Genomic DNA, 23,912 nt, shown 5'->3' on the forward strand with positions numbered 1-23,912 from the left:
CCATTTTGTCATATGAAACAGCGAATGAATTTGTTTAATACAAATCCGTTTAGGCTATCTCATCAACTTGTTCCTGCCTCCTCACACACATTAAACCGTTAATATTCTACAAGATTTTAGCCACGAGTCAAAGAACTGGTTTTAAAGTATGTCTTGATTAAGTAGTTATTTTACAATAGGCCTATTTTAAAATTTCTCCTTAGGATCATTGCAGCATGACAGAAGTGACTGTTTAGTTCTGCTATAGTTCTTTTCGGAGACGCAGAATCTAACTATAAGACTAGAAAGGAAATAATAGTAGTGGTGGTAGTGGTGGTGGTTGTAGTAATTTCATTAGAAAGTTCTTACACATGAACGTAACATTTATTTCATAGCGAATAAAGTAACAAACACAAATCTTTCTTCGAAATGAAGTCCATTATTTTCAATTAAAATCTATATCTTTCTGTCAGTAGATCCATTTTTGCAAAAATAGGCCTACTGTTCTTTGGACTTGTAATTAGAGATGAGTATAGGCAGACCGTGGTCCTCCAGCCGACAAGCCCACCAAGCCTGCTCGCGGTCCTGATGAACTTCTGCTTCAGAATTCGAGCTCGACGCAATGAACTCGACTGAGCCCTAGATCGCTAGCCCGCGGAAACCACGCAGGCCTGCCTGCGGATCGCAGCGATTCCTTCACAGTTCGTGTGAACTCCGAGCCCGTCTCAAAGACGACATAGCCTTCCTCTTTCTGTCCTCTTTCATCGATTGAGTCCACACCTGTGGAGTAAAGGTCAGCGCGTCTGGCTGCGAAACCAGGTGGCCCGGGTTCGAATCCCGGTCGGGGCAAGTTACCTGGTTGAGGTTTTTTTCCGGGGTTTTCCCTCAACCCAATACGAGCAAATGCTGGGTAACTTTCGGTGCTGGACCCCGGACTCATTTCACCGGCATTATCACCTTCAAATCATTCAGACGCTAAATAACCTAGATGTTGATACAGCGTCGTAAAATAACCCAATAAAATGAATAAAAAAAATCATCGATTGATCTATTACGATTCGTTTATACAGTGAGATCGAGAAGTCTCTCCGCAGTGCTTGTGTAGCCGAGAATCCACTAGGCAGAGAATTAAAATGTATTTAGTAGATAACTCAAGTGGCAGCACTGGCCGCTAAGCATATGATGGATTGGGGGTGTGAGATTGTCAAACCGGAATGAACTTTCTGCAGGATTGTATTTTAAGCTTACTGGTAGAGGAGAAGTGAAGGCCTGATGGCCTTATCTCTACCAAGTTAAATAAATAAATAAATGAGTGATTGAGTGAGTGAATGAATGAATGAATGAATGAATAAATAGAGCTCCGGAGGGACTTCTCGATCGCACTGTATAATATTAACCATTCTTTCTGCAAATAATGCGTTACAACACAATATTTCAATATTTCTTTACTTTATGCATAATAATATTACATGTTATATTATATTTCTCTAAATAATCTTATCCATTACTCTTATTATTTTGAAAATAACAGTATTATTATACTGAATTTGTTCATAATCAAATCAAAAGTAAAATTTAGAAAAAAAATCTTATTTTGTACTCTTATTTTCAATACAGAGTTAACGAATAGATTAAATGGCAATTTTCTGACACTACCACCATTCATTCTCATTATTAACTGAATAATAACATATATTCATGGGTCCCAGATGTGCTGTCTACATGAGTTTCGTCGATTACCTTTTCGTCTACTCTTATTTTTCTTCTACACTAATCTTTCCTCCATTGTAAGCATATTTTTCTCCACTCCGTTTTCATCCATCTATATTGTTCGTCCACAAGGACTTTTCGTCCATATGATATCATGGTAATAGATAATAATAATAATAATAATAATAATAATAATAATAATATTCCTTGTTGAGTATATTCTTCTTTTCGTCAAAAGATTTGCGTATAGATATTAATGTTCTCTTTCTCCTTGTGGTTCTACGGAATACAATTACATTTTATAACTTATGATTCTCAAATACAGGTTAATGTTGTTATGTTTACAATATGTTTGGTAGCCTATATACCCATAATTTGTTTTAATTACCGTTGCTTAAGGGTGTAGACTACCTTTTTAATAAGGTATATATTGTTACGTGTCCCGCGGATAACTGTAAAATCGCCGTTTGTATTTCCGAACGATTTTTTCAATGTGTTCCAAAACGTTTGAATGTTTGAATGATGTCTTCTAATGATTTTTTGAAAACGGAAGTGCACCTTTCCACATAACTTATTAGTACTCTGCACTCTATTTGTCTCTTGGCCATAGACATTCCAAAAAGCGGGCGGAAATCTTGGAGGTAGCCCCCTTCTGTCTCTTGCTAGACAGTCTCTTGCATATATTGTCTCAATATATGCAAAAAATATCTTGGACATCATCTTCAAAACTGTCTGTTATTTGGTCTAAATTATCTTCGACATCTTTCAATGAAACAAGGGGAAGGATCAGAAGGCTACGAAAGCCAATGCAAATGACAACATTTAGGAAATGTTCTCGAAGTCCAAGATTTACTATGTGACGCCAAATGTTTTAACGAAAATAGACATCCCTTTACCATAATATTTTGGAACGAAACTTGAGCGACTTTTATTGCACTAATTTTGAATTCCACTAAGATTAGTTGTAGTTTTAAATCCGAGTTTATTCCTTGTGCTGTAGTTTTCAAATGCTGGAATATACTTCTTTACATATTTTCATAAAGTGAATATAGGTCTACTGTATAACCGGAAAAATGGTCTCAATCACAATTCCATTGACTGTGCTTTTTAGCTGTAATAATTGAAGAGATATTTTATTACTTACAGATATTAGACAGCTACTAAAATGGATGTAGATCCTAATGTGTAGTGGACGTTGTTTCTGTGAACGAAAAATTGTGGTTATGTAAGTTGTTACTCGTGGTAGTGAGTATTTCTCCTCATCGTTATACTTATCTTTTATTCTTATTGTCTTCCACAACATCATTACTTCAGCTCTGTCTTCTATTCCTTTACAAACGCTCAGTAAAGACACATTTTATATGCAATAATAATGTTGCTTTTAACCCACAACTGCATATTTTACATTGCTTGAAAAGGAAATACAGAATATTAACAACATTAATTATAATTAACACAACTTGAAACTAGTTTTTATGTATACACTTTTTTATTTGTGAAAACAGCATTTAAGTTCTAATAATATGCTAATATTTAATGTAAGTACCTTTCGTCCACTTTAAGTTATTGTTTACGTGTTATTCTCCGTATTATTGAATTTACACCTCTGCATCAATAAACTACCCCTTTTAAATATGTAGTGTGCTTTACTTAGCCCGCGGAGTAAGAGCAAAGGACGGTACAAGCCTGTAATATGATGACGCAACCCTAGGTCATACCCAGATTGCTCGGCCTTATAGGCTTTGACAGTAACAACTTTTGTCAGGTTTACTATGCTGCCATCTAGTTGTTATGTAAGGAGTCACCTCATAACTCCCATTTGAATTGTATTAGCGACTGTACTGCCATCTCATGTTCGTTTACGGCGGACGGGTGGCGATCCTGGCGGTTGTTTTCTTCAAAGTGCTACCGATTTTAACATGGGGATGAGCAATCTGTTATATATTATGATCTAGGACGCAACTTACACTAGCCGCGTAACGCAAGGTAAAGAAGAACTCGGGCTGAAACGGGCCCACTGCTCATTTCTACTTGTAATGTCGCAGGGATTTTATCAAAGTTATCGAAATGCCAGCTGTGCACAAAAGAAGCAATCGATCGAAATAAACCGAAATCGTAAGGTGCAATATCTGGACTATAAGATGGATGCAATAAAATCCTAATATTTCCAATGTGTTGGTTCATATGAAACTTGACCAGTTGACTTAAACTTGTGATTTCGGATGACTAAAGACGGGTAGCAATTACGCAGAACGTCTAATTTGAGAATACAATTCGTTATTAAAGGTCTGACAATCTGGAAAAAGTTCTGAAGTGAAATATACCTTCAGAATCCTACCAACTACACAACATAATCTTGTCAAAACAATTCTGACGAACCTAGCATTATTCTTTTGGTTACAGGGAATCTTATATTCTCTATTATCCGGATATGTGAAAAGACTTTTTCTAAATGATTTTGGAGAAGCTAGCGGCAAACTCACTTTCATTGCAACGTTAGAATCAAATCAGCGCAGTACTTCTATGCGATTCTCCCTCGTCTTAAATTTTACAAATTTCTTCCGCAGTTGTTCTTGTGTTTAAGTTGTTTTTCTAATATCAGCGTAAAACGTGCGATTCAATCATTTTCGTACCCGTTCTGAACTTCGTAACGTTCAATATATGGACGGAGTTACGCAACAGACAACTAGAAGTTTTGTAAAAAAAATGAGATTTCGGTGTCATCTGCAGGCGAATAGTTGAAACTACCTTAAAAATGCCTGAACACATGGTTTCTTATTTTCCACCCCTCAACACTGAGTTTTAGTTCTTGCTTACTTGTTTTCCTCCATTTTGTAATCTGTGACAGCAGGCCAACACATAGTTCGTTATCGCAAAATTTACGCCATTTATTGTAATGGTAATGTCCTGTTTGGTATTGAAATTATTTTCCTCCGTTTTCACAGTAAGCTGAACTTGAACAAAATTGATACTATGAATTTATAATTAATTCTAACTAAATATTTCAAAATCTCTAAAAAGTGATTTTGTTGGTTGATCTGTTGTTGCACAACTCTGTCCAATATATAGACTATTAGGGCAACGGAAGAGTGCATGGTAATAAATACCCATATACCAGTGGTCGTCAGCACTCGCTGAAATGGATAAGGGGCATTCGGTACAACATCAAATACACGTCGTGCAGCAGGCAGAGAGGGAGAGAGCATACCCGCCAGCAGCTACTGGTGTACCATAGTGCAGTCTTTTATCCGCGGGTAAGAGATGCTAGCTCGAGGGTGCTCTGTGCTGATGACCGCTGTCATATACGATTTTAGGAATCTTTCACAAGTGAAACGTTAAGAAACTGTAAGTTTAGGATATGTCTAATGGCTTGTGAATCTTTTTCATATTACAAATAACAGCACTTACTGTTCTTATCCACAAGCCACCATTGGTTCCTGATAAATTTGTTTTGATTAAATGTATGAACTTCTTCACGACCTACATTTCCATGTCTCACGTCTTTATAACTTGCTTTATCGCAATATTTACGCGAAATATATAAAACGAGGGAACGTAACTTGGGTCTCTTTAACATTCCTCTTCACACGGTGTTGGAGTGTCATCAACAATCGTGCAAAGCGCGATAGTGGAAAGTGGGGCGCTGTCCTTCACTCTCAGAGGGTGTGAAATTGAAAAAAAAAAAGAAAAAAAAAAAAGATTTCAGAATTCTACATCAAGTTACAGGCCTTAAAAATATCATTGGGAGTCTGCGAAAACGTCATAAATCGATAAAAAATTGTTAGCATAATATTTTCTCCGACATCGCCAATATCAGCAAAAGTAGGAAGAATACGCAGGCAACGAGGAACGTAAATTGGAAGCGAAACTTCAATTTCCTCCGCCACCTCTCGCATACAACCACTTCCACATTGCAATAGGATTTCAAATGAACCGGCTGCTCAGGTTCTATTTTGATGAGAGAATGTTTCGAGACATGTCGGTGACGATACAACGAATAAATGTTCAGTACAACGTCGTATATTGTTGTTTCTACTACATCTCATCCGACCATAGTCTATATTCTACTAACAGTCATTGTCCAATCACATGAAGGTATACAGCTGCTGGATGACTAACAATCGCGTTATTTAGAACATCATTAGGCATGTGTCCGTGGGTTAGTGAAGTTAATTTCGTTACTCAGTGTAATTTAAATTATTAAAAATTGTTGAAGAAATGCTAGTGTGAAAATAATAAACAAGCTACGCCAATATAGAGAAAAACTACATTTTCACCGTTACCACCACCACCATCGTCCCCACCCCCACCCCACCCCACCACCACCACCACCACCACCATCTCTGATTGAGGCTCTGGTTGATATATACATCTATTATCAGGCAGTACATCTCACTTGACGATATGTGTCAGAGGAAGAATAATTGTTTGCATATATCTGAAGTCTGACTAGTGAAATATGTTACTGATCAGCGATGTATGAAATGGAGGGGAAAGGAAAAGTCCACCTTACTCCATTATCTCCTGGCTTAGTTGCCTTATGAGTGATGCAACGAAATGATTACATCGCACGGGAAAACTTTTGCACTTGGCTCCTTCGAAACAGTGAGGTGTGTTCGAAGATTTTATTCACAGGTGAAGCAACTTTCAGTACAGATGACATCACAACATCTGTGGGCTGACCGGTTTGAGAATCCACATGCATTCGAGGAAACACATTTCCAAACCCGGACGGTAAACATTTGGTGTGGTATGACTGGAAACCAATTTGTCGAACCTGTTTAGTTTCCAAACAACTTGACAACTCAACATTATCCGCATTTTCTGCAGGCAGAGTTACCATTGCTGTTAGAGGACGTTTCTCTTCTTATCAAACAAGGTATGTGATGCAGCAAGATGGTGCACCTCTACACTTTGGCAGGTGTGTGACTGCACTTTTAAATTAACAACTTCCACACATCGTTGGATTGGCCGAGAAGGTCCAGTGACTTGGCCACCAAGATCGCCAGACTATTTCCATTAGATTACTTTCTTTGGGGGAACATAAAATCAGTTGTGTATGCTGCTCGGTCGAACGCAAGGGTCAACTTCTCAGGAAACTAATTGAGTGCAGTGAAGGCTTGAAAATGATGGCGGTGTTGTAATGAGAGCGATAAACTCTCTTACAGACAGAGTTCGAAGATGCCTCGACAATCATGGTGGTCGTTTCGAACTTTAAATGTGACAATTCAGTATGTGTATTTCTCAAAACAAAATTATAAATAAATCACAAGTAATAAAATTTGTAATTTAGAATTGTGATTTCTGAAGATACGTTGCAATTCGGACCCATGATGATTAGAACTTTTTCACTGAAAATAATCCCAGGAACACTTAGGTACGCTATGGACATCCAGATGTGGGACATTCTGTATATTATTTCCAATATGTTATTCTTCCCAGTAATCTTGTTTTCATATTAATTTTTAAGCACTGATTGCCTGAAACCATAGCCGACCTGAAACTAGACTGAGATTAGATTGAGCTAACACAAACAATTCAGAAGATATGTTTATCAGAGTAGAGTAGCTACAGTCCTGTGAGAAGTGCTAAATTTTGTTCTCCATGCAACCATTGAACATGTGCAGCATAGAGTAAACACTTATATCGGAAATCACTGAGACGAACATACAAGGTTTGATTACATCTGACAACTATCGATCTACTCGTCACGCAGTTGCTGTGAGCAGAACAATTTCCTTCCAGCGTTCACAGTAAACCATCATCGAGGATATGATGGAAGGCGATGGGGCGGAGACAAGTACGTGTTCTTGAGAGCTGTGAATTAAAATCTGTAGAGCATGAAAAGGAAATTAAGAAACTTATTTATCTTAAAATATATAAAAAAAAGTATCATAGCACTACCTAGCTCTGAAAGGTTAATATTAAAATAACATAATAGCTTATTGGATTTTCTTTAGCTTTAAATACATAAAACGTCAAACAAAATTTAAGTGTTTTCATGCTGGATTTTAATTATTCTCGTAATATGTAGGGTAGAAAGTATAGTTATCTCTGAAATAGCTCAACGCTAGAACATTGATATACGTCATTGATCGGAGAGACGAGGTTCCTCGCACCTGTATTTTCCCGGTTCTCTAAAAAAATATCTCATTTCATTTACCTTTACATTGACTAACATGTATTCAACTGAATGCTCACTCGAGGAAGCTCTGTTTGCCAGTGTGTGGGCGAGCAAGAGTGAGTGACTATCGAGTAAGATAAGAGGCCAGTGCACAGTGGGATAGATTGCAAATCTAGCGGAAAAAAATTATAGACATAATATTTTCGAATCTGAAGTGCATGATGCCTACTATAAGTGAATGTTATTGATTCTGAACTTACACTGATATAAATATTGCACTGCAAGATAGTTTTACAACTCTGTGGATTGAATCACTAAGTTAAGCATTAAAAACAATTGAGCCAAATAGAAAAATACCTGATTGTCATTTGCTGTCATCGTCTCATGAGTGTCTTCTTCAAATTTATATCTTCCTACTCCTCCTTCCCGTTCTCCTCATCATCATTATCAATTTCTCTTCTTCTTCTTCTTCTTATTCTTCCTCCTCCTCCTCCTCTTCTTCCTCCTCGGTGTCCTTTGTTTAGTATTTCTATTTCAGGTTCATTCAAGAGATTTCTCACCTCGTTATTGTTTCCAGTGTTTAGTGGGATTTTCCGCTAGATGGCAGCATTCTTATCTATTATGACATTTACGAGATTATCTCCTTCACATTGAGATGGAAAGTACTGTGGGCAAGATTCTTGCTTCTTGTTCAGAATGGAAGCAATGCTAGATATTACAAGGTCCGATGTTACAAGGAGCAGGTTAAGAATATTTTGCATGTTTTTTTTTTTTTTCCGTGCGAAGGTTTTTGCGCATGTCTTTCGCGAAACCTCTTCGTATCCTTATGACTAATCTCTTGTGCCTCTTCAATTAGCATTCCTATTGGTGCTGCATTTTAATACTTTTTTCCGATGATTTTGATCTGATAACTGATTCTTAACATTTTTTTGTGCTCAATTCGAAACTGACCTCCAAATAGTCCCATCACATCAGAATTTTTCATAAATCACTAAAAACCAAAATATCTAAAAACAATATTTTGCAAGCAAATATTATCGCGTTCATGTTTGTTAAATACGTAATTAGAGTTTGTGGCAAAATTAGAACTATTAACATAATAAGAAAGCTAACATAATATTTATACTTGTGTATACCTTGACCATATGTGCATCTCACTCCACTTGAAATTTCCTTTTCCTTGACTTACAGGAAGGCATTTCTGAAGAATTGCCTCTCTTAAGCATCCAGCAGTAATCAGCTATCATACTCACACTCCACTTCCTTGATATCTAGTTTCCACATCTTTGATGTAATGATGAAATCTTCCACCATGTTCCTCACTAAAAGCGCCTAAGTTCTCGGGAAAATAATTGAGGTGTGAATGTAGAAAACTCATCGGTGGGCAACTCGTGCTCTCAAAGTGTCAACACAATCTCAGTGCAGTTGAACGAATTCTGTACTAACTGTACTGTCTGTGTGCGGTTCTTTCAAGACACAAGTTCGATCGCGTCTGCAGTAAGTGGCGGCTCGTTTTAAGTGAAAAACATTATAATTCCCAGATCATTTCCCTTTAGTTACGAGTAAAAAGAGAATTTTTTTTATTAAGAAGAGAGGTAAAGCTTGTATTCTATCACACTTTCTTACACATGACATTTTATGTTACGAATAAATAGTGAAGGTTTTTAGTAAAGAAATACTGTCTGCACCTGCTTTAGAACAGCTGAAGGTAAAAATGGGATATCAAGAAAGTGAAACTGATATCAAATATCGTTAGCACGTTGTGCGTGCGAGTTACGGAATTGCACGACATATAATCGACTAGCTAAGAACATTTATGGATAAATTTGAAATGTGGTAGTATCATGTAGAACATAGACAACTTCACTTTCTTTGACTATAAACTATCTTGAAGAATGATAAGAAAATCTTCTTATGAAATATAAGAGCCTACTTCAAGACCTACAGCAGAATTCACTGCTGAGTTTGGAGAAATTTTTCTGAAATCTTTTTGGCTTACGCCGATAAAAAATCCTGAAAATTTATAGCTTGAATTAATAAATCTACAGAACAGCACGCCACTCAGATTCCAGCAAAATCAGGAATCGAACTGTTCGTAATGCTGCCTAAGTCAGAATTTCCAAATATACTCTTTGCTTCCATATATACTGTATGTGCTTGAGGCAGAGTTTAATACAAGAAATAAGTGTAAAAGCTCTCAAAGTAAAGAAAGAGCTCAGAAGTAGCTTATTTCATCTGCCGTGATATATAAAAAATACTTCCTTTAATTTGTCATTGTTTGCGAATACAGTCTATTACCTTTCTGAGAACAGAGGGATACTCTTTAATGTATAGGCTAAAGACTTGTAAATTCTAACGTTCTACGTTTCAAATAAGACATATAATAAGAAATATTAACAAATAGTGTAATAATAAATAAATGATGCAGCTATATTTGTTGCATCTTGAAAATGTTGTATTCAGTTTGTGTTTCCAGTACTAAACTAATTTACAAAGCTAGAAAATAATATAATTTTGTTATGTGTGTTTAGGTACAGTCTGTCTAAAATTACTATAATTACTGTATCATGCGTCATTCTGAAATTCAAATCATAGAATAGATATCACGACCACCTGCACGAGCCGCCAGAGCGCACCGTGGCTCTAGCAGCGAAACTACAAACAACTTGTAACTGCTGCTGCTGGCTCCGTCTACCTTTCTCTCTTTCAAGGTTTTTTAGCACTTTGGGAGCACGAGTTGCCCATCCATGAGAAAACTCATATTGCAGCCCAAAGTTCTGACGTTATCCAACCTAGTTTCAACCATTTCTTTGTAATTGGGGACTTTATAGTTGCCTAAGAAATTATTTACAACCATTATGAAGCTATTCCAAGCATTATTTTCTGAATCATACATAACAATTCAAAATAATTGTGTAACATTAATTTACGTATCTGGGGGCCTATAAAAATTCCAGACTTAACTTTATTGTAACTGAGTGGGGGAAATTTATATCGCACAGGTATTTAAAACACGATCTATTTTTGTCCAAAGCTCTCACAAACTGCTTCATAAGACCTAATTTAATAAGTAAGGGTGGCAAGAAAACTTTGGTGAGGTCAAGCAATGGCTCCAGAATAATGTCCTTCATTCCTCTGTAAATGTTTGTCTCATAGGCCATTCTTTCTTCTCCCAATCGGAAGTCCTATCTCTGCTGTCCCATTCACACAAAAACAGGGATAACTTTAAAATCACAATAAACAGATCAAATATAATTTTCATATTCCTCTTTCTGTAGTACCATCCTGATATTGTCATATGATTCTTTTAAAACTACTGAATAAGCTACGGGAAGGGAAGGATGAATATTTCCATTATATAAAAGAATACCTTTAAGACTTCTTTTTGAAGAATCTATAAATAATCTCCAGTCTTCAGGGCTGTATATCACGTTAAAATATTTCAGAAGTCCACAAACATCAGAATAAAATATAAAATTATTTTCTTCTTTAAAAACAGCACTAATTCTTTTTCTCTGTGTCTATACCAAGAAAATCTGGTTCCTTCAGCAAAAAAAATATTAGCTTTAAGCCTAGAACCGAGATATTCTGCAAAGTCTTTCGAGAAATATAATTTTCTCACAATATCATGAAGCTCATTTTGAGTTAAAGGTTTAGAGTTCTTCACTAGTTTCTGGTTGGTACACATCTGTATTTTGGTATCGGGTTCAGAACTACTAGATGTGAAATTTACTATATCTGGTGGTGATGGTACTGGAACGCTAGGACCATGAGGCACTGGTCTAATGGCAGAGGGAAGGTTTGGATAAGTAATGTTTTTTCTATTTTTTGCAGTATAACCTTTCACTTTAACGATACAGAAGTATTAGTCATCGCCATGGTTTCTAGATTCTCTCCACACTATAGGAATTCCAAATGACATTGATTTTTCTTTCCATTGTTCCACAGCCTTAATCCCTCTACGCAAGTTCTTCGTACTTTATGCGGATTCCAACACTTGTCTTGATCACCTAGTTTAATACCAATATATATGCGAAATATCCATGCCTCACAAAAACATTAATCTTCTTCATTTACCATTGTAAAGGAGCCACATATATAAGAGAACACATCTGGATCATTAATACACCCATGATTAGACATTAGTGTACGATAGAATCAAATAGATAACACGTCAACATACAACAAACATTCACTGGCAAGTGCTAAACTCAATCTGGAGACTGATCGGCAGTTGAAGGAAATTATTCTTTCCGGTGCCATTGTTGTGTTGCTTTAAAAAAATTGGATTCTTGTGATTGGCTATCCAGGTAATTTACAAAAATAATTTTAACGAAAATCTTTCAGTTCCATTCGTCATATTCTAAAGTAGGCAAAGCCTAAATATTCTCATGCCACGATTTATTTATTAATATTTTTTTATTTTTGCAGAGCATAATTTCTAAAATCTGCTACAAAGTGCAATTACACATGTTTTATTGCATCTGTGCGTGACATTTAGAGATTTTAATAACTCAGACATACTGTCTGAAGAACACTTTAAACAATCATAAATATACCAGAGAGAGAAACAGGCATCTGCATATCCGTGTGCATTTACTTCAGGTACAAAAATCAGGGAGTGGACGCTCATTAAGGGATGGAAAAATTCTACCAGTGGCAAACACAGGCCAGGCATGTGGCAGCAGTGAAAATATGAAATATTTAATTCATATCCACATTAACCTAACAACTTACAGAGAGATATATGAAATTACTTTAAATTTGCAGCAAAAAATTGTCAAAAAAATAATTTTAAAATATTAATTTTTGTACGAACACACTTTAAAAATACACAAAGTTTCAGAAAGATCCAAACTATAAATGTGCAAAGTTTCATAACTGTGCGATAGTTTCTGACAAAAGTGTACCTGAAGTAAGTAAAATTAACATGGCGGGGATAGGTCTACAATCTCCCCTAAAAATATTATAATTAAATAAAATCAGTTATACTAAATATCTCACTGTAAAAGTATTTCTATGACTGTAATTCATACTCAAAATAAATATTATTACATTTAATGTTATAGCTATAAAACAGTGACCCATGGAACGTTTGATTAATTGGCATTATTTGCGTATAAAATATTAAAAAATATAATAACTTAATAACTATTAGTCCGATTAAATTAAAATTTGGTAATATTATTACTATTAATACTGTAAATTGAAGTAAAAATTTTAAGAAAGTCTGTCAAGAACTGTAGAAGTTTGAGAATTCAATTCCCGCGTCCCTTAACTAAAAAAATAAAATTGCGAATTGTGGAATATTCTGATGTGTTGGGCAAAAACTAAGCACATTTTCGTAATCATCACACAAAAATCGATAAGGAACGCTATTTAGTTTCAATTCATAGAAAATCATGGTGCACTATGAATTATCTGTCCATCATGGATACAGCCGTAGGTACAGGTTTGTTTCATCACATGTAAATTAATGAATTCAAGACTCGAGATTAATTGGAAGACCGCTTGATATTGAGCACAGAATGACAAAATTTTGTTATTAATTCTTTATTTACACCTGTGCTAGATGAAGATATGTAATTATGGATATTTGAAAAACTGGCATGCGAAGTTGCCATCATTTGTATTACTGCTACTCCCCGGTATAGGACGATCAACTCATAATCTCATTTCCAGTCTAAATTCACCTGTCACTGCCTTTTCCTTGAAAGCTAGGATTTTCTTTCCTTATTGATTTCAAACTTGCAATTTTTCCAATTCCAGTCGGTACGAATTGTGCAGCAAACATTTATTTTAGTAGGTTATTTTACGACGCTTTCTCAACATCTTAGGTTATTTAGCGTCTGAATGAGATGAAGGTGATAATGCCGGTGAAATGAATCCGGGGTCCAGCACCGAAAGTTATCCAGCATTTGCTCATATTGGGTTGAGGGAAAACCCCGGAAAAAACCTCAACCAGATAACTTGCCCCGACCAGGAATCGAACCCGGGCCACCTGGTTTCGCTGCCAGACGCGCTGACCGTTACTCCACAGGTGTGGACAGCAAACATTTAAAAAACCTGATCCATGTAATTATGCAAAGAGGATAGGCCAAAATTGAAGGCACTGACGTCACAAATGGTTTATACAGATTGCTACATTGTTCATGATTTTGGTGTGGAACCACGTTTGTATCATGTGTGTTGATGACTTAGTATTGACACTGAAAATTTTTTCATCCACCATAGTTGATAACAATTTAGAAAACATTTCTTTTCCAGCAATCATCACTATTGCTGATCTAAAATCTTGAATTTGTTTCTCCATTTTATAATTTTGGCTGGGGCAAGGTAAAATAAATCCAGAACGAGAACGAGAAGTGAAGAACGTGAACGTGAAGATTTTTTATTCACAATAAACCGAGAACGGAAACGACTATGCATATCGATAGGTATGGCAATAACGATATGTAAAATCGATATTACGCATTCAGATGCTATTTGTGTATAACTGACCAATGGTGTTCTCTCATGAGTACAAGCTAGCCCACATAAACACAGGTTAACCAACTTCGAAATTTAAGAACATTTAAAAATTCAATTCATGTGGTAATCTGGTCACATAATTATACACGTAGCATATATGGAAAGTGTTCCTACTGAATTTGTGCGTTAGTTACAAGCAATGAATTAACAAGATATTATATCACGGTCTCCTTGTTATAAAATATACGACGGCTTTTTGATGACAACAGAACGAATCTAGTAGGCTGTGATCGGAAACGAGAATAGCAAAGTTAAAAGTTGGCCACCTCTCCGTTCCTGTTAATTATGAATGCTCATATTTAAATACATTTGTTTTTAAAATATTCCCATTCTCGTTCTCGTTTCCGTTCTCGGTTTATTGTGAACCAACCTTTACCTAGTTGAGGTTTTTTTCTGGGATTTTCCTTCAATCCAATAAGAGCAAATGCTCGGTAACTTTGGCGTTGAACCCTGGAGTTCATTTCGCCGGCATTATCACTTTCATCTCATTCAGACGCAATATAACTATAGCAGTTGAGAAAGCGTCGTAAAACATAACCAATTAAAACATACAAAAATAAATTCGATTGCTTATTTAAGTAACTCTTATAACAGTCAGTATTGTTTCTTAATAAAAATTAATACGTCCTGTGAGCATTCCTGTATAGGCCTACTGAATTTATTTTACATATAATCACATAAATCTTATGGTGACATTTTCCCTTGGAAAATTAGGTTATATAAATCCGTTCTCGTCACTGTTGGAGGAACCGTTGTTCCTTCTCTGAAATAAAATAATTTTTTCTTCAAACGCAAAAAGATCGACAAATCTGAAAATAAGTACTGTGAACACCATGAGTTTACCTACATTTTTACCCATTTTTGGCAGCAATCTTCCCTGCGAATAGGAACTGTTGTTTATAACTTACGAATAGAAAGTAAGTCAAAGATAAGAAAAATAAAATTCTCTCTGTTTCAGAATGGTGTTGCACAAGTTCGTTCTCAAACTGTAAGAACCAGTACCTACGTTTGTGGCGTTAAATACACAGCACGAATGATCGCATGGGAAATCAAAGGTAAGAAGAAACGAAACGTTTTTGGTTGAGGTTGGAAAATTGAATCCCTTTAAAACAACCTTTACCTTCGTATCCCCTTCCCCTAGTACACCCGGACGTCTCCGGGCCTGTGGCTGATGCTTTGTACTTTATACGAATGCTCTTAATTCTAATTTCTCATTAGGGATAATTACAGACTGAATTGTACCTTGAAAAGAAGCTTCGGATATTTCAGGTGCCGCTATACAGAAGTAGATTAATTATTGTTCTGTTAAGTATCTGCTTGAGTGGGTTTGAATTCTGATTGTAGGTCTGCGTTTGCAGAATTCAATGCTTCTAGTCTCCATTCTCTCTGTTCAGTAAACGTTACTGAATTATCTGTTTTCAATTCGCTGCGCTAAATAAAATAATAGATGGAATGTAATCCACCTATGTAGAATTAAATGTAAGCCGCAAAACTTATATGTGGTACAGCAGTTGAACAAAAGATTTAATGCAATTTTATTCTCTTGCATTTTCATTTTTATGTAATACAATATTAGTATGTTTATAGGGTGATTAGTAGCCATTGATTAGAGTATCGATTCCACCTTAATATTAATGTTAAACTTCGATAAATAGCGGGAAATATTGCAAAGAGCCAAAGCTATGGTAAGCGTTCTTGTTGGAGCTGAAACGCTCCAGTTGCGACACAAATCGCCTCTTTAAGTGAGACTTATTATCATAGAGTTTGCGAACAGAATATCCAGCGACCCGTCATGTGTCTTCTAGTTGCCAGTAATTTACTCTCACTCACTTGTATCAGCTGTTTATGCTGATTGTCCTGGTGGTTATCGATGACTTTGCTGAGATGAGTATCTCAACCGTCCCATATTAATCATTTAACAATATAGGGCTGGAAACCATTTTTTTTCTGGGAATCCCGTTATAGTTAGAACTAAATATTATTAGAATATTTGTTCAGTGGACTATATTGTACCACCTTCATAAATCTGGCACTTGTGTCTTTCACACTTTGTACTTTATCGTGTTTTCCATCCAAACTTTCGGATTTTTGGTACATTAACTGGTAGTCTGTTTAGATATGTTTATTCAAAATAAGGAAAGAAGTAGATGCGTTTTGATCTAGATATTGAAACTCATATGAAACTTCTAGTCATATACAGCTATAACTGTGAGCTCCTAACATACTACGACATTGAAAGCAGACGAACACAAGTTAAAACTTGGCGAAAGGACTTTGAATTTTGAAGTACTGATATCTACATTTTACACATCATTTCTCGTGCTTGTTTTCGTAACATCGCATGTTTACAATCTTACAATGTAGGACTAATATTTAATACACATGTTAATACTATTTTAAGAGGTATGTATTAGCGTTGTCCAAACACTCTCTGTTATCATGAACTTTCCTAATGGCATATTCTGGAGCGAAGTTAAAAAAGCAAAGATGATAGTGGACCTCCTTGCTTTAGTCCGCAATGAAATGGAAAAGCATCCGACAGAAACGGGCCTATATGAACTCTGCTGAGACACATTTTAATTAATCGAACTAGTTTCTTCGGAATATCAACTTCTATAAGATGATTATATAAAAATTCCCTCTTAACAAAGTCATATTCCTTTTTGAAATCTATCTATGCAATATGTAAAGAATTATCGACAATCAGTCACTCCAGTACGATTGTCAGACTTTATAATGGCTGGAAATAATGATACGGGTGAATCTTTTTACTTAATTTGCAAGAAAACCGTTTATTTTATTTTAAAAAATGCAATGGAATCAATCATTCCTTATCAGTTGCATATAGACTGAATTGAATTAAATTAGCTCATAAATTAAGTTACTACTTTTTCTTGTAGGTTTATCTCAATTTAAATAAACATGTACTAGTCGTTAAAACTTAACTGAATATTGCTGGAGAATCTTTTAAGTGTAGTGTAAATATTCATAATTTAAATATGTACGTAACTATTGTATTGATTAAGGCTGGTTGAGTGGAAGAGATGGCCTTATGGTCTTAACTCTGCTAGCGAAAAATAAAACATTCTATTATTATTACTATTATTTCTAAACGTTAAAAATGAAACACTTGGTGTCTTTTACAACATTGTTCTTCAGTTCTTGTAGACAAAGGCTAAATTGGAATAAATTAGCTATGTATGGGCGCCACAATTTCTGGAAGGTATCCTTGAACGTTGATCGGTATTTTTATTAAAATAAACGATTTAAAAGCTTAAAATAACTATGCGATTAATGTTATATTTAGTGTGTCATTCAGCTAAGCTTGGGAAAAAGTTTTTTTATGCTTATTTGTTGTACATTAAGTTACACTTTTGGAAAACCATACGGAGGATATCGGCTTGAAGACCGCAGTTCTACAGGAAAATCTTCTTAATGCGTGGACTGATGGTTGTGATTCTAGTCGCTTGTTCCCTTCTTGTTCATCATGTAAGAGAACACTCGAGATTAAATCTTAGCGAACGCGGCTATTAGTCGTACAAGAGCTGTCACGCGGCAGAGAATTATTATTGCGGTCGACTAATTTGTTAACAACAGTGAAATGGATTCGGAGACAGCCGGGTCATCCCTTACTTGTCACTGAGACATTGGTCTAATATGGAACATCGTGCAACATATTCTTTCTCTTAGAAAGAAACTTCTCTTGAAATCTCAGAGACAAATACAATTCTCATTTTGCACTAGTGATCCCATAAACATTTACTTATTATCTATGCACTTCGAGCTGGCGGATCAAGGTCACGTACAAACATACAAACCACGCATGAGTCACTGAACAGAAAATTGTGAACTGAAGTACTGGTCACTCCGACTGTCCCAGCTGACTTTATTTGAGGGCAATGGTCCAGATTGGGGTAACCACACGTAGCAAATGCAGTCCATTGCTTGACTTTGAGCCGCCAGTTCGAAATGAACAGATAATAACTCATCCTATACTCACATATTTTCGTTTCATTGTGATCAGGAATTTTTTGGATATACACTTTCCTTTAATAGTACATTATGTAACGAGCCTATAATGGTAGTAATTAAGACGCGAGGATGTTTATGAAACGAGCGCAAGCAAGTTTCATAATTTTCATACGAGCGTCTTAATTACCATTATAGGCACGTTTCATACGACTTTTAATGCTCGACCATATTTCTAACTTGAAATTATTCATAAATATTCACGTTATTGTTATGTGAGTGCGATAGCCTACCTCATGAATTGTGAGATGTGCGCAGACGCGAAAGTATTGATTTTTTCCGGGAAACGAATGTCGACGACCTTGATATAATCTAGTGAATGAGATAAACATAGTCTTGATATAACCTTGAAATTGAATTCGACATTGAAAAACGAGATGACAAATTGAATTTATTTGGATATTATTTACAATTAACGCTAATTATTATAGTAACAGAACATAACCTTCTGCGACAGTATTGGATTTCAAGCCTCCGTGACCTTTCGATAGTTATATTTCGATTGCATATCCGAGAATATTCGAAAACCTGAACTTTAATGAATATGTGTACTTTAATGACATGCATTAAAGGACTGCTACCAGGTGTATAATTACTACATTTCGGCACGGTCGAGCATAAAATTTTGTTTGATTCCAACCCACATCGTGAGATAGCGTCAGAAAGCTATTTCCTGGTGGTCTAGTCTTTGTTAAAAATAAGCATACTGTATGTTTTCACCATAAAGACGATCAGTAAATGAATGTCCTTAAATTAAAGTATATAATTATAGACTTACTAAAAAAATAGGACTCTTCTAAAATGGCTCATACTTCGCTAGAAATAAGGTGTACATAAACTAAAAATATTACCGCAGTCTAGTATATACTGTACAGTTACGAAGTTCAATACGTAGGGAATATGCATCCATAAATAGTTGCTTAATCACTAGGACCGCTACTATCGCCTCATCACATACAATGTGAAACAGTACCGGCACAGTCTATTGTTCCTAGTACCCTCATCAACTCAAGTTTCGTGACTACATATACTAGACTGTGATAATATTACTCTATCTCTAATTATTTACCTTATGTACACCTATAGATCTGTTCACATGGCAACAAACAAACAAAAGAGTCACTGTAAATTGAGAGATCTCAAGACCACGTGCACATGTTGACATCACTTTATTCTTTCGTTGAGTTGGGTTTAGTTTTATTTGTAAGAGAATAACGTTTAACTTCATGTCATTAGTTTTCAATTATTTCGGTTCGGTTGTTTCAGCAATGTTCATTTCGAAAATGTAACAAACCAAAGATATTCGACCTATTCATAAGTGAGTAATATATTTATTATATATGTTCTTCCTTATCTATAGACGAGCGGTCATCAGCACAGTGCACCCTCGGGCTAGCGTCTCTTACCCGCGGATAAGAGATGTATGCACTGGAGTGCATCCGTGGCTGCACGACGGTGCATATTTCGATACACTTCTTACTCTTTACCCATTTCAGCGAGTGCTGACGACCACTTCTAGTGACGTAAACTGTTCGTATGAATGAAAAAGAGAGAAATTTAGTTTCCTATGACAATGAAGGAATCATTGACAATGATATTTCAAAGTTTCGAAAACATCAAGAGTTATTAATAATATTTTCAAAGCGAAAAAATCATAAAAGAGTACAAAAATAAAATTATATACAACACTATAGCCCTTTGTGTGCCATTTTATGATCCTGAAAGTTGAGCTACTAGAACTAAAGGTAAATCCAGATTAAAATCCAGAGAGATTATATTTATGCGAAAAACTTCAGGATAAAATTCGTCATATTTCAAACTAAATGACGAAATTTCGCAAGAACCAAAGGTAACCTGCATTTTGTAAAATAATAATAATAATAATAATATTATTATTATTATTATAATCCATGGCGTCACAGTCCTTGAAGGGCCCAGACCGAGCAGCTGGCTGCTAGCCTCACGTTCACATGTCGAAGTAGAGGTGGACGATCATTCAACCACCAGAATAGAGGTATCATGTGGTTAGCACGATGATCCCCCCAGCCGTTATAGCTGGCTTTCGCAACCGGATTTCGCTATCTATTGTAGCTCCCCAAGTGCATCACGATGCTGGGTGGGCACCTGTCCAATACACTGGCTGAAATTTCATGAGAAATTTTCTTCCTCCATGAGGATTCGAACCAGCATTTCGTAACGCGAGTCCTAGGCAAGATGCTTTAGACCAGTGGTCGTCAACACTGGCTGAAATGTGCAATGGGTACGCGGTGCCGTCCCGTATGCACTGTCGTGCAACAGGGAGAGATAGAGAGCATACCCGCTAGCAGCTACGAGAGCACTATAGTGCACTGCGTTTTCAGCGGGTAAGAGAGGCTAGCCTCAGCGTGCTCTGTGCTGGCGACCCCTGCCTTAGACTAATACGCCACGACGCGGGAATAATACTACTACTACTACTAATAATAATAATAATAATAATAATAATAATAATAATAGTAGTAGTAGTAGTAGTAGTAGTAGTAATAATAATAATAATAATAATAATAATAATAGTAATAATAATAATAATAATAATAATAATAATAATAGTAGTAATAATAACATACAAAAAGAATTGGACTGAATATGTAAACTGAATGTCAGATCAAGACTGTCAAAATTAATAGTGAAATATACTCCAACTGGAAGAAGAGAGCAGGCAGTTCTGTTAACGAACAGAAAATAATTATTAGTACCTAGTGTTTGTCCAAAAATTCTGGCAAGATTTCATTGTATCGATAGACCCACCTCTTGACTGACGAGCTAAAAGAATGAAGTACGAACTATTTTTGTTCCGATTTTTTTTTTGTCAGTTCCTTATGCGTGTTAAAATAATAACTTCAGAACCTGATTTTTTATTTCTGATCCAAAATATGTTTCATGTCTGCCACTGTAATCAAGTAGAGCTCGGTGTGACACGCGATATGATAGTATTGTATTTGAAAATAAACTCAATTGTTCTTCTGCGTGCGAAATATTCCTAATTGGTCGACATGAAATTCGATGCAGTAAGATATCGAGATTCGTGATTTTGAAACTACACGATCGGCAGTACCATCTGCATTCAGATCTTGAAGTACATACCACTTCAAAAACGTTATTCATGACGTTAATTTGCTGCAAAAACGAAGCACATTAAACTACATTTGATGTATGATTGCTAGTATTTGTGACTACAGTCGGTTAAGATAATATTCTGAACTTGGTTAGTTTGCAATGTAAGGAATAACATTTCTCAAGTGAGAATATCTGAGGGGCAAATTCATTACCTGACAACTATACTGCATTCAATACGTCACAAAGCTTAGCTTGAGCACGCTTAGAGTGAGAAAATCATTAGCCAATAACAAAGTTGAAGGTGAATTTTGCACCTACCCGACAACTTCAGTTGTCTCTTAACTTTTGGTATGGTTCATGACATGGGGTAATGTACTATAATGGATGATGTTGAGAACGAAGACGCGCACGATGGTGATGATGGTGAAGATAAGAGAGTAGAAGGAACAACTACGCGTGTCCTTGGAAGGAGATTTGTGGTTGTGAAGAGGGAATTAGGTATGTGAGTTCCAAGCCAGTAGGCCACTTATCTCACTCTATGTGTTGCCGTTCCATTGAAGAAACCTAGAAAAAATTTAGAAGGGAAAAAGCTGAAAATAGAAGTAACCTATCTTATTAGGTACAACTTTAAAAGGGGGGATATGTCGCAGAGTATTATCATAAGCGAGATTTTGCGACAGGCGGATAGAGTCTTGTAAGATATTAGCTCGCCCAGAAGGCACGTGAAAGCCAAGGCTCAGATTTTGTAACTCTTATAAATTTGAAAAAGTTCCGAAATACATGAATGAAAAGAGAATATCACAGAAATACAAAGGAGGACGGTAACAAAGACGAAGAATCAGTTCTAGCAGTGAGTAGCAGTGAGTGATATAGTAAATAATAATAATAATAATAATAATAATAATAATAATAATAATAATAATAATAATAATAATAATATCATGAGGTAATGTGAATTTTTATCCTGCTATTGTATACATAAGCAATAAAAAGAAAAATTGAAAAAAAAAATTGAAACAACTACAGTAGTAGTGGTAACTAGAAAACAGATAAATTGCTCCTTAGTTTATTCTTAAATTCTTTTGATGTCTGACGGTCTCTGAAATTTCTAGATGGTGAATTCCAAAGTCGAGGAACAGTCACAGTGAAAGAAGATGAGTCTGAGGGTGTTCAGTGGCAGGATATGGTTAGCATTGAAGAGTGCTGTGATAGTGTGTCCAGATTATGGTGGGTGGTTAAATTTTACGGCACGCGAGATAGAAGTTGAGAAGTGCACTATATTAAATAGGAGGGAAAGACTGTAGATTGTTCTACGGTCTTCTAAATGAAGCCAGGACAACATTTCGAGGGAAGGTGTTACATGATCAAGTCGGTGAATGTTGCAGATGAAAGGGACGCATAATATATTATGAACACGTTGCAGTCACTGCGCCAAAGTATCCCTTAGGCCAGTAAACAGAATATCACAGTAATCGAAGTGTTTACGCTAAAATCATAAAATCTTTTTCAGGAAGAAGGGTAGAAAATTATTTAATCGGCTAAAGAAGTGGATCAGTAAGAATACTTTTTTGTAAGTTTCTGCAACTTGAATGTTCCAATTTAAACTTTAATCCATATATGTATACTTAGGTATTTTACTGATTCAGTGAACGGAATTTTGGCGCCGTTTATTTTAATGGGAGAAAGAGTTGGTTTAACGTACGTGGATGACCTACAACTATTGTCTGTTATTTTTCTGTTGGTCGAAATTTTTGTGTCCGTGTCTAAATTTAGTCGAGGTCGTCGTTAATTTGTAATGACAAATATTTTTTTTGGAATTACTTTATCTATAGGCTACTCTACATACATTTCTTAGAGAAAGGCTTGTAATTTTTGTTTTAAAATTATTCATGATAAATCAATCTATTACGAACCAAATGTGCACTATAAAATAACGGAATTAATTCCACTGAAATATCTTAAACAAAAGTAAAATTAAAATGAATAGCATAGCATAGACTCAAATGTGTTGTGTATGCTCATTATGAAATACATGTCTATGAGAATAATACAATAATCTCGTTGCTGAAGGTTTAAGTCTAATGGTTCAATATTTAAAGAAATACTTGTATCTATTTTATATATTGTTTAAATCTTGAATTTTATTTATTTTGTTTTATTCGTGCTAGAAAACGGTAAAGAATATCTCATTATTATTCTAACTATAGCGTAATTTGTGTTCTGTAAACATGTTACATTTGGTAATATTAGAATATACCCGTACAAATATTTCTTTCATATAGGGCCTACAAATAAATCTTTTTTAACAGCCAGTATATGTTGAATTTTTACATAATTTTTACATGGTGGATTTCAAATGCGCCATTAATTACTTTGAACTTTAAAGTTTTTTTTACCCAAGAGTCGTAAAATTTATCCTCCACTATATGACAGTTTAATTTTAAAG

At 35.6% G+C, this 23,912-nt stretch overlaps 1 protein-coding gene across 3 annotated transcripts in view; it reads right to left on the minus strand.

Annotated features, from left to right (window-relative positions):
• Positions 1-23,912, minus strand: part of LOC138692600 (uncharacterized) — a 304,959-nt gene that overhangs the window by 225,044 nt on the left and 56,003 nt on the right. Inside the window, exon 2 of one of the 3 annotated variants that reach the window (XM_069815615.1) lies at positions 2,834-2,890. The exons of the other annotated variants lie outside the window; for them this stretch is intronic. The gene's annotated coding sequence lies outside the window, so the exon portion shown is untranslated. The remainder of the gene's footprint in view (positions 1-2,833; positions 2,891-23,912) is intronic. 3 annotated transcript variants of the gene reach the window in all.

Source organism: Periplaneta americana, chromosome 17 (assembly GCF_040183065.1).
Source record: "Periplaneta americana isolate PAMFEO1 chromosome 17, P.americana_PAMFEO1_priV1, whole genome shotgun sequence".
Taxonomy (NCBI): domain Eukaryota; kingdom Metazoa; phylum Arthropoda; class Insecta; order Blattodea; family Blattidae; genus Periplaneta; species Periplaneta americana.